The sequence below is a fragment of the Anabrus simplex genome, chromosome 10 (assembly GCF_040414725.1).
Source record: "Anabrus simplex isolate iqAnaSimp1 chromosome 10, ASM4041472v1, whole genome shotgun sequence".
Classification (NCBI taxonomy): Eukaryota; Metazoa; Arthropoda; class Insecta; order Orthoptera; family Tettigoniidae; genus Anabrus; species Anabrus simplex.
Window position 1 is genome coordinate 77691824 of NC_090274.1, and position 16511 is coordinate 77708334.

Sequence of the window (16511 nt, forward strand, 5' to 3'; positions counted from 1 at the left end):
ATACATTCTTCAAGCATAAGTCTGTTCACCGCTACACATGGGAGGCTATGGGTACCAGATCCATAATATACTATATCTAAACAGACTTCGAATTCAGGAAATCTGTTAGGAATGTACGAGTTTCTCGCGGATTTTTCGATGCTACACACCACTATCTGATCTGTAGTGAACTAAGTATCTCTAGGCCTAGGGTAGAGAAAGTGAAATCATTCTGCAAACGAATAAGGGTAGAAAATATCCTGGACGAGGAAATGAGACAGACGTACATGGATATGATTAGTGAGAAGTTTCAAACAGTAGACAGTAAGCAGGTTTAGGATAAAGAAAGTGAATGGGTGGCATACAGGGATGCTGTAGTAGAAACAGCAAGGGAGTGCCTAGGAACAACTGTGTGTAAAGATGGGAAAAGGCGAACATCTTGGTGGAATGATGAAGTGAGAGCAGCCTGTAAACGTAAAAAGAAGGCTTATCAGAAATGGCTCCAAACAAGGCCCGAGGCAGACAGCGATTTTTACGTAGATGAAAGAAACAGCGAAACAAATAGTTGTTGAATCCAAAAAGAAGTCGTGGGAAGATTTTGGTAATAACCAGGAAAGGCTAGGTCAAACAGCAGGGAAACCCTTCTGGACTGTAATAACGAATCTTAGGAAGGGGGGGAGAAGGAAATGTACAGTGTTTTCAGTAATTCAGGTAAACTCATAATAGATCCCAGGGAATCACTGGAGAGGTGGAGGGAATATTTTGATCATCATCTCAATGTAAAAGGAAATCATCCCCGTGGTGTTGCGAACAGCCAAGCTCATGGGGAGGTGGAAAATGATGTTGGTGAAATTACGCTTGAGGAAGTGGAAAGGATGGTACAGATAAATAAACTCCATTGTCATAAAGCACCAGGAATAGATGAAATTAGACTTGAAATGTTGAAGTATAGTGGGAAGGCAGGGATGAAATGCCTTCATAGAGTAGTAAAATTAGCATGGAGTGTTGGTAGGGTACCTTCAAATTGGACAAACGCAGTAATTGCACCTATCTATAAGCAAGGTAACAGGAAGGATAGCAACAACTATCGAGGTATCTCATTGATTATTATACCAGGCAAAGTATTCACTTGCATCTTGGAAGGGAGGGTGCGATCAGTCGTTGAGAGGAAGTTGGAAGAAACCCAGTGTGGTTTCAGACCACAGAGAGGCTGTCACGGTCAGATTTTCAGTATGCGCCTGGTTATTGAAAAATGCTACGAGAGGAATAGGCAGTTGTGTTTATGTTTCGTAGATCTAGAAAAAGCATATGACATGGTACGGAGGGATAACATGTTCTACATAGTGGGGGACTGTGGAATTAAATGTAGATTATTAAAATCAATGAAAGGTATTTATGTTGACAATTGAGCTTCAGTGAGAATTGATGGTAGAATTAGTACTTGGTTCAGGATACTTACAGGGGATAGACAAGGCTGTAATATTTAACCTTTGCTGTTCGTAGTTTACATGGGTTATCTGCTGAAAGGTATAAAATGCCAGGGAGATATTCAGTTAGGTGGAAATGTATTAAGTAGTCTGGCCTATGCTGACGGCTTGGTCTTAATGCCGATTGTGCCGAAAGCCTGCAGTGTAATATCTTGGAACTTGAAAATAGGTGCAATGAGAATGGTATGAAAATTTGTCTCTCGAAGACTAAATTGATGTAAGTAGGTAAGAAATTCAACATAATTTAATGTCAGATTGGTGATACAGGTTGAAAATTTCAAGTATTTAGGTTGTGTGTTCTCCCACGATGGTAATATAGTAAGTGAGATTGATTCAATGTGTCGTAAATCTAATGCAGTGAGCTCGCAGCTGCGATCAACAGTATTCTGTAAGAAGGAAGTCAGCTCCGAGACGAAACTATCTTTACATCGGTCTGTTTTCAGACCAACTTTGCTTAACGGGAGCGAAAGCTGGGTGGACGCAGGATATCTTATTCATAATTTAGAAGTAACAGACATGAAAGTAACAAGAATGATTGCAGGTACAAACAGGTGTGAACGATGGCAGGATGGTACTCGGAATGAGGAGATAAAGGCTAATTTAGGAATGAACTCGATAGATGAAGCTGTACGCATAAAACGGCTTCGGTTGTGGGGTCATTTGAGGCGAATGGAGGAGGATAGGTTACTTAGGAGAATAATGGACTCTGCTATGCAGGGTAAGAGAAATAGAGGTAGACCAAGACGACGATGGTTACACTCGGTTTCTAACGATTTAAGGATAAGTGGTATAGAACTAAATGAGGCCACAACACTAGTTACAAATCGAGGATTGTGGCGACGTGTAGTAAATTTACAGAGGCTTGCAGACTGAACGCTGAAAGGGTTAACAGTCTATAATGATAATGTAATGTTATGTGTTAGAGGCTTTATCTGAAATGATTGAGATTTGGAATGCTATGTAATGTGATAAGAAGTAATCTGTTAAAGTAATCTTTTTACATATACCGTTCTGGATATTATATTTGTTTTTGTTATTTTAATCGTAAAATGTAATAACTCTATGTTTTCCAGATTAGGGAATATTTCATTATTGACCAGAGGTCAAGTGGATACATGTAAAAGTAGCTGCAAGGTGTTGAATGAAGGAAGTGAGGTGTCCATTTTGCCCACTGATTATGAATTCAACCTACACATGTCCTGTGAAACTGATCAAAGGCCAATGTCTCCTATTTGGCAATTGGCTCTCAGTAGTAAAGAATGTGGTTCTACCATTTCTCAGAAATCGAATCTTCGGGAACACCTGGGTACGCGTTCTGTTGAACGGCCGTATTCTTGTGATAAATGTAGTTCTAATTTTACCCAAAAGTCCGACCTTCGGAAACACCATGTTACACATAGGAATGAGCGTCGACACTGTTGTAGTCTGTGTGGTAGGAAGTTCTCTGGAAAATCCATTCTACGGCAGCATTTGCGTATACATACTAATGAGCGTCCACATTCCTGTAGCCACTGTGGTCAGACGTTCACTCTTAAGAAGTATCTACAAAGGCACACAAAATCTCATACTGGTGAGCGGCCGTATTCCTGTGAACACTGTGGTCGGAGTTTTGACACGAAGTCGCATCTTTCGCAACATATTGTAAGTCATACTGGCGAACGGCGATATTCTTGTGATATATGTGATTCTAAGTTCAGTCAGATGGCGAGTCTTAGGGATCACCTGGTCATACATACGGGAGAGAAACAGCATTCTTGTAAGCAATGTAAAAAAAGATTCTCTCTAAAATCGAGCCTTCGGCAACACCTGTTGTCCCATTCAGCTGAGCAACAGTATTCCTGTAATGAATGTGGGACGAAGTTTAAGCAGAAATCTGCTGTTCGGCGTCATTTCCTTAGACAAACAGGTGTGTGCTCATTTTCATGTGAAATGTGTGGTAGGAACTTTTCTGAGAAATGTGTTTTTCGGCGTCATATGCTGACGCATAGAGGTGTGCCTCCATATTCCTGTAAGCAGTGTGAGAAGACGTTTTTTCGAAACTTTTATTTACGGCGTCATATGCTGACCCATACAGGTTTGCATCCACTTTACAGTAAATGATGTGAGATGTTTTCCCGAAAGTTAAATTTTCGGCGTCTTTGCTTACACATACTGCTGTGCGTGCACATTCCTATGATCAACCAAGTGGCATCTTCGAAATCACCTGCGTACGCGTACTACAGAGTGTTCATATTGCTGTGATCTATGTGGTAATACGTTTTGTAATCTTTCGAGTCTTCGCGAACACGAACGTACGCATACTGCTGAGCGTCCGGACAAGATGACAATTCTGCAACGCCTGCTTATGCATACATTCGCTGTCCGTAGTGGGGAGCGTGAACATTGAAGGAATGAATGGGATAATTCGTTTCAACACCAAGTCCAATCTTCGAAAACACAAAATATATTGCCGCTCTCGCAGTTTGTTGAGAAGGATGTGTGTAAAAGTTTTGGTGAAGAGTCTGATTAGAATATGCACTTCCTTGTAAATATCTTAGATGCGTGTAAAAGGGCAGCGGTTATTAGACACGTCCACATCATTGCGTTCAATGCGGTTATATTTCAAGCTAATCTAATATTCGACAACACATTTTTGCGATTAATTCGTAGCGCCCACATAGTCGTAATCGATGAGGTAAGAATTTCTTGAAGAGTGCAAACTGGATATACAATATCCTACACACATACTAGTATACATGTGAATAAAAATTAACATCATATATAACCATTGCCGAATGACTAAAGTGATCAATTAAAGTACTTAAGCGGCTCACGTCGGGAGCCATTTGTGATATAATGTTAATAATTAACCATTGCAATATGGTGAAAATAAAATACTTAATAGCCTCAGGCATGGGCGTCAAATGAAATCTACCAGAAAAAATACTAACATAATTAAAATAATATACATCAAAAAATAATATTTCGAAACGTCCGTACGATACTCGCCTGAGTTCTCCAGAACGGAAAGATGAAATTTTAACAGAGCATGGTAATTCCTTCTCTCCCAGCACATAAAGCTGTTTACTGGTACATCATTTTCAGGCCTTACCTAGCCTTCTGGAAACGACTTCATAGGTTGGGACTTACGCCAGCTTCATCTAAAACTCCACTGATTCTAAAATAATTAACTATCTTCTGAGAAGTATCCATGATGGGCAACTCATCAACATACCAAAGTATACATAAAATGCACTCACAATATATCACTGGAAGACTCCGTATTTACACAATAATCGACAACAAAAGAGTGGGAAAGTAAAAGTGAGGACGAAGCTGCCACCTGCAGTCAATCCATTGAACAAGGCACATATGTAGATAATGCACCCATCGAATTGGGCATCATTTGATTATAAAAGTAAAAAAGTAAACTCGTGTCCTCATCCCGAGGTGATGCAGCTCTTTTCAGGCACACCCCCATTGGAGGTGAGCTGTATGTACCATTTCAACCACATACCAGCCCTCCTGCCATTCTAAAATTTCTGGCAGTACCGGGAATCGAACCCGGGCTCCAGAGGACGGCAGCTAATAACACTAAACGTTACGCTACAGAGGCGGACATCATTTGATTATAATATATCATTAGTGTGTATCAAATGTGAATTGCCTCCGTGCAGCAAAATTCTGTGCTCTTACAGCCGAGTATTGACAAAGAACACCAAAGGGCATCCTTGAGCCACTCATGTTTCTTAAAATCACGTTCTTTTGGGGCAATAAAGCAACTATCTCGGCGAACAATAGCTCACCAGTACGCAGCAGGTAACAGAGAATGTAGGTCAAGTGTGGAAATTTTCCACTCTTTGCAAAACAAGGAAAACACGGGTCAACGTAGATAGAAGACAGAAAAACATTCCTGAAACCCCTAAAAATGAAGTGGAATCGTCCACACAGACAAGCATAAAAATACCTCAGCCAAAGAAAATTCGCCATTCCGAGTATTTCAAAGTTAGCGCTCTGTGACATTTAGTAATTTTAGAAAATCCAACAGTACTTACAGGTGATTTTGTGGAAATTATACTCCGATTTATGTGGCGTAAATAATAAAGGAAAGAAATTTATTACACGTGTGGCCGATAATCAATAAAGTGAAAATGCGTCGTACTACAAGGGAGAATCAGTATTGCGCCGTTTCTTAACCACGCCACATTGTCCGCTAGACGAGATATTTCAACCCAAGCCGTCAGAATTATTTAAAAGTCAGTGATCAACTTTGCAATCACGGCATAACAATGGAACCGCTGTAAGTTTATTTATTATAAGAGCTATTAGTGAAGTGACAAGTGTTGGTGTGTGAATAAAAAGACGCTCTGACAACCATAAAATTCCAGAATAAGTCGAGGGATATCATTCCGCACCTGTGTCAGGACCTGCGAACAGACGCTACGCCAGTGAGAACACTCTTATTTGGGAAGTAGTTACATGAAGACGTGAACTGAGAACGCTCATGTATTGTATTGTATTTATGGGGAAATTTGAAGATTTTTGTCCAGTATGTAAGCATTGAATAAGGCCATGGATTGTGCTTTTATAATGACATTACACAATTATAAGAGATACGGAGTAAATACTAAGGACACGTCGAGAATCTATTGTTCATTTTTAATATTGTAATAATTGTTAATAATCTCATTTTTCCTGTTACAGCACTTCGATATATTTAACAGAGGATGGCAGTTCATAAAAGGTGCAACTTTTATTTCAATGGCGATCAGACAGCACGTTAGAAACGAAATGGTGCCTTCATTTTCTAGATACTGGGAGCACATAATTAGTTGAGGAATGTTAAACAAACAGTTGTACTACAAGTCAAATTTAGAAGAAGGCGAGTACAAGTGGGGTGAATAATATGTTATAATAGGATTAACGGGATGACTTTGCCGAGGAGCAGGTAGCCCGGGAAAACAGTCGCCAGACAGACAGTATTCCAGCTGACACAAACTCATCACATAGTAAATTTTGTACGTGTGTAAACATATGAGCTGCGTTAGAAAGATGTGTATACAGGGTGAAGCATAATTCGCGCACTCGGGCGTCGCAGCGCGACTCCTCACATGCCAGCAATAACAAAATGTCTTGCAAAATTTCGTCCTGCGAGTATATCCGGCAGAAAAAGGACGTTGAAGAGAGGCAATCTGGCAACAGTGTAACCACATTTATGGTAACTATCTCTGTCATTACACGTCAGTCGTGTTGTACAGTTGGTGCAGTGGATAGAGTTTTGGTTTAACATTCAGGAGATCGAGGGTTCGATCCTGGGTTGAGGGGCACTTTTTAATTTGCTAATTTCCATCGGACGTTACATACTGTAATACAGTAAGACACCGCTTCTTAGGTCACATGTATCCTACATTTAAAACATTTTGTAACGCTGAACACAACAAATTCGTGGTTAGACAAATAAAAAATTAAACAGTTGAAACAAATGACATGTCACAGGATAGAATACCTACACAATCAATATCACTTTCGAGATGCTAAAAATGATAGCACATTACAATAACATATCAACTCGTCTTTTGCATACTACATGTAATATGAGCGCACAGATGTAGCACATTAGCAATAATACTGTCCATATCAATGGCCGCATGACCTTCGCAATAGAATACGTTGTCCCCAGAACAACAGATGCACAAATCGACCTCCCTGCACGTCCAAACATTGTGCAAACCCCCCGGATCATACAGCTCTGGATCCTTTGAAGCATAGCTGCTTCCACAGTAACAAGAGCAGCATGAACACTCGCTAACAATTCTTCCACATTCGTCGGCGGAGTAGAGTACACGTGCATCTTTAGGTGTCCCCACAGGAAGTAATCCAGGGGATTTAGGTCGGGTGAACGCGGTGGCCGTACAACTGGACCCCAATGTCCGAACCATTTCTCTAGAAATATTCTGTACAAATACTTTTGCACATTAATTCCAGGGTGTCGTGGTGCACTATAATGTTGGAACCATATCCTCTGCCGGACATGTAGTGGAACATCTTCCAGCGCATCAGGCAGATAGTTTGAGAGGAATGCATGATAACTTCGTGCAGTCGATCTGTGAGGCAACATGTAGGGGCCCAAACACCTGTCGCCCAATATTCCGGCCCAGACGTTGATACCAAAGCGAAGTTGATATCCACGGTCGCGGGTGACGTGCGGGTTAACCTCATATCAATGGCGGGCATTGTGCATATTGAAGACACCCTCACAAGTGAATACTGCTTCATCCGACCATAGTACGGTGTTCACGAAGTCATCGTTTGCTTCCTGTTGTTGGAACCATTCACAGAATTGCATCCGCTAATTGCGATCTGCACGATGCAGGTCTTGCGTGAAAGGGGCACAACGCATGCTCGTGCAGCACGTTAACGACCGTGTTTCCACAATACCATCTATAGCCGGTTTCCAGACATTCGACCGGGTCAGGGATGGAATGAATGAAGTCTCCATATAGCGGCGAGGATGGGACTTATGCCGGCTGCCGAAGCGTGTCGTACTCATCTGGGACAATGATTAATGAATGAAAAAAATGAAATGAAATGATATAGGAGAGTGTTTCTGGAATGATATATGACGGAAAACCGGAGTACCCGGAGAAAAATCTGTTCCCCTCCGCTTTGTCCAGCACTAATCTCACATGGAGTGACCGGGATTTGAATTACGGAACCCAGCGGTGAAAGGCCGGCGCGCTGCCATCTAAGCGACGGAGGCTCTTCAATAATAATATTAATACATTGAGATACGTACTAAACAGCATGCGGTTACCAGACGCAATGTTGAAAGGCACAATTAGTGAGACCATCGTGATAACACATACAAATGGTAACCGAGTTTGGACATTATTCGCAAAGCACATCGCTAGGCCTACTGGTAACGTAAGACCCTAAATGAATGTAGTAGACCTGAACGAGGCTAGAATAATAGTTGGTACGAATCTATGGGACCATTGGAGGAGGGTACAAAAACAGGTTTCGCATCTAGTAGATGAAGTGGTGCGAATAAATTCACGCCCACGACGTGGGAAAGGTGTCTTTCAAAGTTGACCAATGAAAACGATTGTTCGTTCATTTCTAGAATCGTATGTAATTGCAAATCGTTTCTACAGGACCCGCTGCAGTCGTTGTTGACAATTAAGATACCAGATACCACACCACCTGGACTACATTTACGACACAAAAAAACATACTCCTCAACCAAGGATCGACCCCTCGACCTCCTGCATGCTAACCAAAAACTCTATCCACAGCACGACTAACAAGTGCTGACAGGTAGTTACCATACATGTGGTTACAGTGTTGCCAGATTGTCACTCTTCAACGCCCTTTTTCTTTTTTAGGGGTGATAATAAATTTCATAATGCGCTCGACTAGAATTCAGTGGTTTACACGATCCTCCACTCAGGGCATGGCCCTTCGGAAAGAAAGCGGTCACATCCTATCAATAATTAACCTGGTAATGATCCAACAGCGGTCTCAAATAATAAGTTCACTTAAATTAGGCATAAATGAAAGTTGCAATGAGAAATTGGAAGTATAATAATTTTAATGAATGAAATCAACTGACTACAATTGAACAACTGAATATGCAGTGTAAAATAAATTATCATTCTGCATCTCTTATCGCACCACATAAAAGAATCAAGTCCATCTTGAAAAATAACTGTCAGTCTTTAAATTAAAATCTCATCATTACACAACACTGGTTCACTTAAATGAATGTAAATTAATATAATGGAAAATCAGCAATTTCAGTTTCTATTCATTCATCTTGTTTGTTCATACGATGACGCTTTTACTAGACGAACCTGTCCTCCCTGCTCTACTTTTCCTATACTTCATTATAACCTTCTAACTAACTGAATAATAACTTGAATTTTCTAACGGCGCATGATAAACACAAAAAAATCCTTCAAATACATAATCACAGTATCATTGCTCCATAAATATATAATTGCATGTCTCCATCCAACCAACGGCACCATATGGCTGCACCTGAAATTATGTACTAACTACTGTCATAAATAAGTGAACGATCAAATGGCAGACGATCTGCGTTGCCTCGGCTCCACTCCATCCTGCTGGAAAGTACTTCTACAGCGCCAACTTACTACATCTAGCAATGCTACAAGTTGATCTACAGTACAGGTGACAATACTCCCACAGTCTAATTATCGTTCGAGTAGCTTGTCGAAAACCCTACTCGTGTGTTCGTAAAATACATTCCGCTATCCATGTGATACCAAATTAAACTCAAGTCAGCTCGTATACCTAACCAACTCTTCGAAAAGCATTCAATCAACGCTACGAAATTCGCTCATCTAATAAACTCAAACATATGCGGTGGAAATGCCTCTCAATAACACTAACCTAACAATTGGCCATCTCAAAGAATTAAATTACGACCGCAATTCACATTCAATAAATCATTCTCTAATTATACCGTCAACTATACCTTTAGATGACCCTACATATTTTACGCCACACAATGTCCACCTCATAACGAAAATACTCATTTCCTACATAAATGAGCTAAAATGTCTTTGAAGAGCTTCACTATTATTCATACAACCATCACTGAATCGATCCGCAAACATATCACAACACTCCGCGGAATTGTATATATCATAAAATCACCACATCAAATATCTCACACCTCGGTACTTCAAACTTACCTGTAGCATTCAAGATCACACTCGCTTCACAGCGGTTCCACTAACGCAGAAAAAATCGCCTAACCCTAATATTCACCGACGGAAAATATTATTCTAATATACGCAGTAGCATTATATGACGTTAAACCAACACCGTTAGCACGTTAGAACATTCAAGTTATTTCACTTTATATCACCTGTGTGACATTTAAAAAGATCTACTTCTACTATAAGCATCTACAGGTAAACAAGAAGGACAAGGTTCGACTACTCATCTGACTTCCTCGCTTCTCCACAGGTATTAGTCGTCAGGTTATTTTTTCAGCCATCTCATTCATCTCGGCAGGGTGCGGATCCGCCAGGATCCTACTGGTTTACTCGAACATCTCCTCTATATGGACTTTTTTATTCACAAATATAGGCAACATCTTGGATTCAATCTGAAACTTGAACAAAATAATTAGAGCGAATTCATACAGATTTACAAGTCCACTGTTATCGATTAATACTGGCCTGTATAAATTAGTGTCGCTCAATGCTATATTTAGTTTATCAAACGTTATTTAGGCCTCAACTTCTTAAATTCAAAGGACTTTAACTCGCATACAAGAGCCGTGCTCACTATTTGCTTTCCGATCTTTTTCTGCTACTCCAGAATTAACATTGAAACAAATTCTAACTTCATTATTTACAATAATAATAATGAGGCTGATTTCCATGAACCACATAACTATGATCCTGACTTCTTTACATATGATTTTGACATTTGAGGGAACGTTATCACGGAGATTCACAAAGGAACACACACTACTATTGTTTATTCTTCTCCACTTGAAGTACGTCACACCACACGCCTGTTAGATGATTAACTGTATGTAATTCCGGCTCAATCCATGGCCTCCTTGACGTCCGTAATACTAGATGTAATGTCTGGCCTTCCTTCTTCTCAGCTGTTACTGCAAATAATTATTGATACCCGCTTGCGACTACACTGTTCTCATGCGGTCCGATGTGTTTCACGGGATTCTGAGCTTGATCTACCGATTCTCTTCCATAAGATCTACCATCAATTCGCGAGTTGTGTCGGCTCATGTATTACGAGTATATATAAATTCGCCGTGCATCAACAATTTATATTACATCTATGCCGTCCATATTCATTTATCATAATTATGACCTTCAATGACTCCCTGACATGTAATTACACGTCATTTGAAGGTCATAATATATATATTGAACCCTTTTGGTCCATATTAAGGGATACCTACCTTCTTACCTATCAGCAAAGTTCATGAGATCTGTCTCTTGGGTCGTATCGGGTACTTCGTCACTTGCTGAGGTGAAGGTAGGGTTCAGTAATACTAATCTATTTGAATGAAAGGTCTGTTTAAAAGATTTCTATTTATTCAGAAAAATTTGAAGCATTCTGATATGTCAACGGCATCATTGAAGTCAATGGACACCGCAATCATTTTACATAAAGGGTCAGAACACTGGTGTGAGCCTTTGACGTAACTGCCTGATGGGCATTCTTACTAGAAACCGTTGTCTCAATTATTAATCATTTAAGAAAGAAAAGTCTGGAAATCCTTAAATTCGGCTTCCATGTGAGACCACATGTACCATCATAGTGATTCGTTATGGTCCAGCCCTCGTAACACGAACTCTGGACTCTGGGTATAATTAAGGCCGTCCAATCGGTATGTGCCACACAGTGGTTATACAAAATGGACCCTTAATTGAATCGATGTGACCTGCGTCTATGCCATGGACCGACATCTAAACTTCTAAGTTACTTTAAAGTCATTGTGGATGATGACCGCAAGGAAAATGATGCTACAGTGACATATGGCCTTAATCTAAGTCACTGAGGTTGATGACCTCCTGACCATCCAAGTTTCTAGACTGAAGGCTAAACACAATTAAGTTACATTGGTTGATGACCAAAGTTTCCACTTTACTATCCCCAGCACATTCACTGCTCAATCAATCAAAGTTAAATAATTACAATAGCAATGCTCGCAAGCTTTGTGGCAGTAAAATCCATTTCCTTCGGATATGCCCCCTTAATCGTTACATTACCATTTACATATTCCCCAGAAAACAAACTAAGATTTCCAGAATGCATCTCCAAGTTATTCGCTTGATTAAAGTTATTTCAAAATGCGGTTTCACTGAATTTAATAATGAAATAAATTTAAATGATTTAATGAAATCTTAAAGAACAACAATTTCTATCTCCGCGGACACTGGTTTCTTCACAAATTCCTACGCAGCTGTGATGTAAGTCTAATCCTGTGATGTTTATCTGGCTGAAAAAGAATTGTTACATAATTCATGTCCAGTTATATATCTTGTCTCGTGATCTCACACTTTAAATCTAATCTAACCCTAGCCATTATTAACACTTGGATATCCTAATAAACTACTTACAAACCAAAAACAACTCGCCATATAATTACGATGTCATATCTCGTCATAACATTTCATAACGTTTGCGCACCCCTCACAGACAAACAGTTATCACTACCATCGCTCTATATTTTGGACAACCCTGAATTTGGTTACTCCTGTTCATTATACTCGAAGTTCGTGGTTTCAAATGTTCATTACGTCCCCAATTAACAAAATTTACAGTATTCAATAATACTCAGGTTATTACCGGATGAAAATTTCAACTAAATCCAACATTTATTTATCTCCGTCGCCACGACTGAAATCTCAATCCTACACGTAAACCACTACATGTCCCGTTACAACCCGTTTCCCTTTCGATCCGCTGGCGGTTTCAGCTACAAACGACCCTTCCCTGTCTGTCAATCTTGATATGGAACATCTGTTCATCATGCCGGACTGACCTCAAAGAATGAAACGTTTAACTTCGCAAAAGACTAATTACAAAATACGATATTCCTGAACAATAATGCACATAGATTATACTTCAAAATGCCCACAATAATTATATACGTCGCAAATTAATACCGCCATGGATTTCTATATATTGCTTTCCATTCCCAACATTATAAACTATTCCTCGGGCTTCCATGTCCCGGCTTCAATTGACAGGTCTAACCTGATTCACAAATCTCATCTCGACTCATACGACAAAACTAACCCCTGTTTCCCCACTCACAACTATCACCAACAAAAGAACTGGAATAAAATCCTTACTAGAAATCCCGACGTCTTAATATCGCACAATGCATTAATAATGAATACTTCGCATAAAATGATATCGTATTTTTAATAACTTGATTTTCACAAAAAAATGACTGAAAATTTCTACTAGATCTTTTATTGTCAGTCAGACATATTTTAAAATGGGCCTAGAAAAACGTTTCACTCCGTGACCTAATTCATCACATTATACTCTCACCCGACAGCGCGCTTCCACTCGATTGAAAATGAGTAACCATGGATTTCTTATATTATTTTACGTCAAATTTTCAGACAAAATTTTTTACGTCGAATGAACATCTTAATTTGACATCACAAAACATAGACAATAAACACACGGAAATGACGATCTACATTGGACGCGATATCGCTTCGAAACCCTATTCAATAACTTTTTACAACATTATACGGCACTCGCAAGACTTCAAAAATGTATCCAAGAGGAAAATAAAAGAAATGACTCTTTTTAGTCGTATTCTAACATTTATAAAAAAACACATAGGGGTGACCACTGCGGCGTATATCCCCATTCAAATACACCTTTAGAGATCATGAAACAAGATATAATAGGTGGTAAGATGGAAAGTCACATACCTTATGTAGTCACACCTGTGTTCGCCATAGGGCTCACCTGCGACCCTGGCATTTTTATTTAGCCATTTTTACATTTCTGGCTTTACAGATCATTTTTATTTCTTCAGGTTTCCTGGAATAAAGCATTAAAAAAAGAAAATACCCTTCACTTTTTTCTTTGAGCGCACACGATGGACTGTAATTACTTCCGCACACGAATTACTTTAATTATCACAGGAGAATTTTTTCAGTACTTTGACCGTCCTATCTGGTACAATTATTTCCACTCAAGAAAACTATCTCCACATGGAGTCAAGACCCCAGCCACAATGGCTAAAATCTGCGGTTGAACTTAGTCTACTTTTGTTGTTTGATCTCACAGAGCAGCTCACCACTTTATCGTCCGCTTCGTAACATAAAATGCAGGAGTAGGAGACTTCGTCATGGCCTCCCTTCATATTTATACCAGTTACCCCTTCTCTTCGGGCATCTCCCTTTACCGCCAAGAAAATTTCTATAACTTTCCTGACTTAACTGAACTGTAATTACAAGAGTTCTGAAGGTGACTATATACTCGCTACATTTCTGGCGGTAATGTTCATGGACATTTAAAATTTATACGAGTTCGATTTGTGGGATAATTGACCTCCTTTGATAGGCACTATATTTTTTGACTTGGCTTGGGGCACGCCATATACACGCGCTTTGAAATAGTTCACAAAAATGACTTAAGATTCTTCCGCCGTTGACATGCGCGACTGAAGTCACGTATCCCAGAGCGTGGGACCGAAGGTAATCACCCCCTCGTCACGTGTCAAATCCATGCCATCAAGAATCGAACTTCTAATTAAATTTTCAATTTATGCATAATGTTCTTAGGGCACAAAGGTCATGGGTTCAATATATATATAGTAATTAGGTCATAAATTGTGTGTTAGAATTAAGGCATTAAGATATTGTATACGTGTGAAAATTTGTTATCCACGCCATGAGTGGATACGGCAATATTGTGTTAATGACCGAAATCACCGCCATTATGTTCTAATTCAACGGAGAAAGACTCCCGTGGCACGGGCGGAATCTGATTGCAACCATGTGAGTAAATTAATTGTTATTGCAGATCTAAGACGTGGTTTACTATTTGTACAGTCTAGTTACGCGACATGTCAGTTTAATGTTTAGTCAATGTAGTATAGTCTAATGTAAAGCGCAGAGGATATGTTTATGTAGGATGCTCTATTCACGCACAACTGTATTATTACTATATATATGTATATATTATTATGATTAATATTATGATTTTTATCAGTTTTTGTAATTTGGATTCTTGTTAAGGCCCGCGTTGAATCTAAATTAGGGGCCGCTAGAATCAGTTTTGATGAGATTGCCCATTATAATAGTTACATTTCAGTTGTAGTTGTAGTGGTATTAATGAAATTTTAATTAGTGTTAAACGTTGCCACGAAGTAATTATTATGTTTAAGTTTGGATGATTTTCGTAAATCACAATATGCTTCACCTGAGTACTAGAAACATGGACAGGTGAAGGCAGTTTGAATTTAAACAGCAGATGTTTGATAAATGAGCATCATCAGGTAATTTATAATGAGTAGGTCAGTGGTGTTATAATAGTCTATATATTGCAAATTGGAGAGTGTAAAATGATCTATTGAAGTACTGTGGAAATTGTGTACAGGAAAGCGATGTTGTGTGACAAGGTTATGATGTATTGAAAGAGAGGTATTAGTGATAAGTCGATATGCACTACAGATAAAATTCTCAAGGATAAGGAGATGAAAATAATATATGCCAGCCGTAGAGCTGAAGAAATAGTATTCCAGCCGTAGAGCTGATATAATTGAATAAATATTCTGGCCATAGAGCTGAGAAAATAAATGCCGGCGTTGTGAACCGAGGAATTAATGCAATCGAGGGTAAAGACAAGCGCCTTTGTAGAACATTATACATTGATGTGCATAACATAGTACGAGAATAGCACGATAGAAGAATATAAACCAACATGACACACCATCGCTAAGTAACGTAATTATATGTAAGCCATAAGAATTTATCATGATGAATATTTATTGGAGCAGTATTAAACACTCAATTGACTTGTGAAGATCGTATTGCAATAATTTTACTTACGATTTATGTGTAAATTCTATATCAGGTAAGCCAGTATTACCACATGTTTAGAGAATTTCGTAATATCACGATAGCAGATTATTGATTGCTTTATTTCTGATTATTGTATATTTTATTTATCACTGCAGAGTCTCAGTGAAGCTATGAGACTCCTGTGGTCACCGGTAAACACCTGTACTGAGTGATTTTTAATGAAAGTGTCACTGAGCTGGATAACCTTAGTTTAAATACGAAATGGTGCAATCAGGGGCCAATTTTATTATTTAAACGATTGCTAGTGTGTGTGAATAAGTATCATGTAAATAAATGTGAACATCGGTAGGATTTAGAATGCGATTTCTTTCAGGCATGATGGTTATGTTTTGGTGTTTACGAGCATAATTAGGTGATATTCCTCTGTGACTTTAATGTAACATAGCTCATTTCTTTATTTGTTCGTTCATTTTAGTGAGGTAGTAACCATACACGT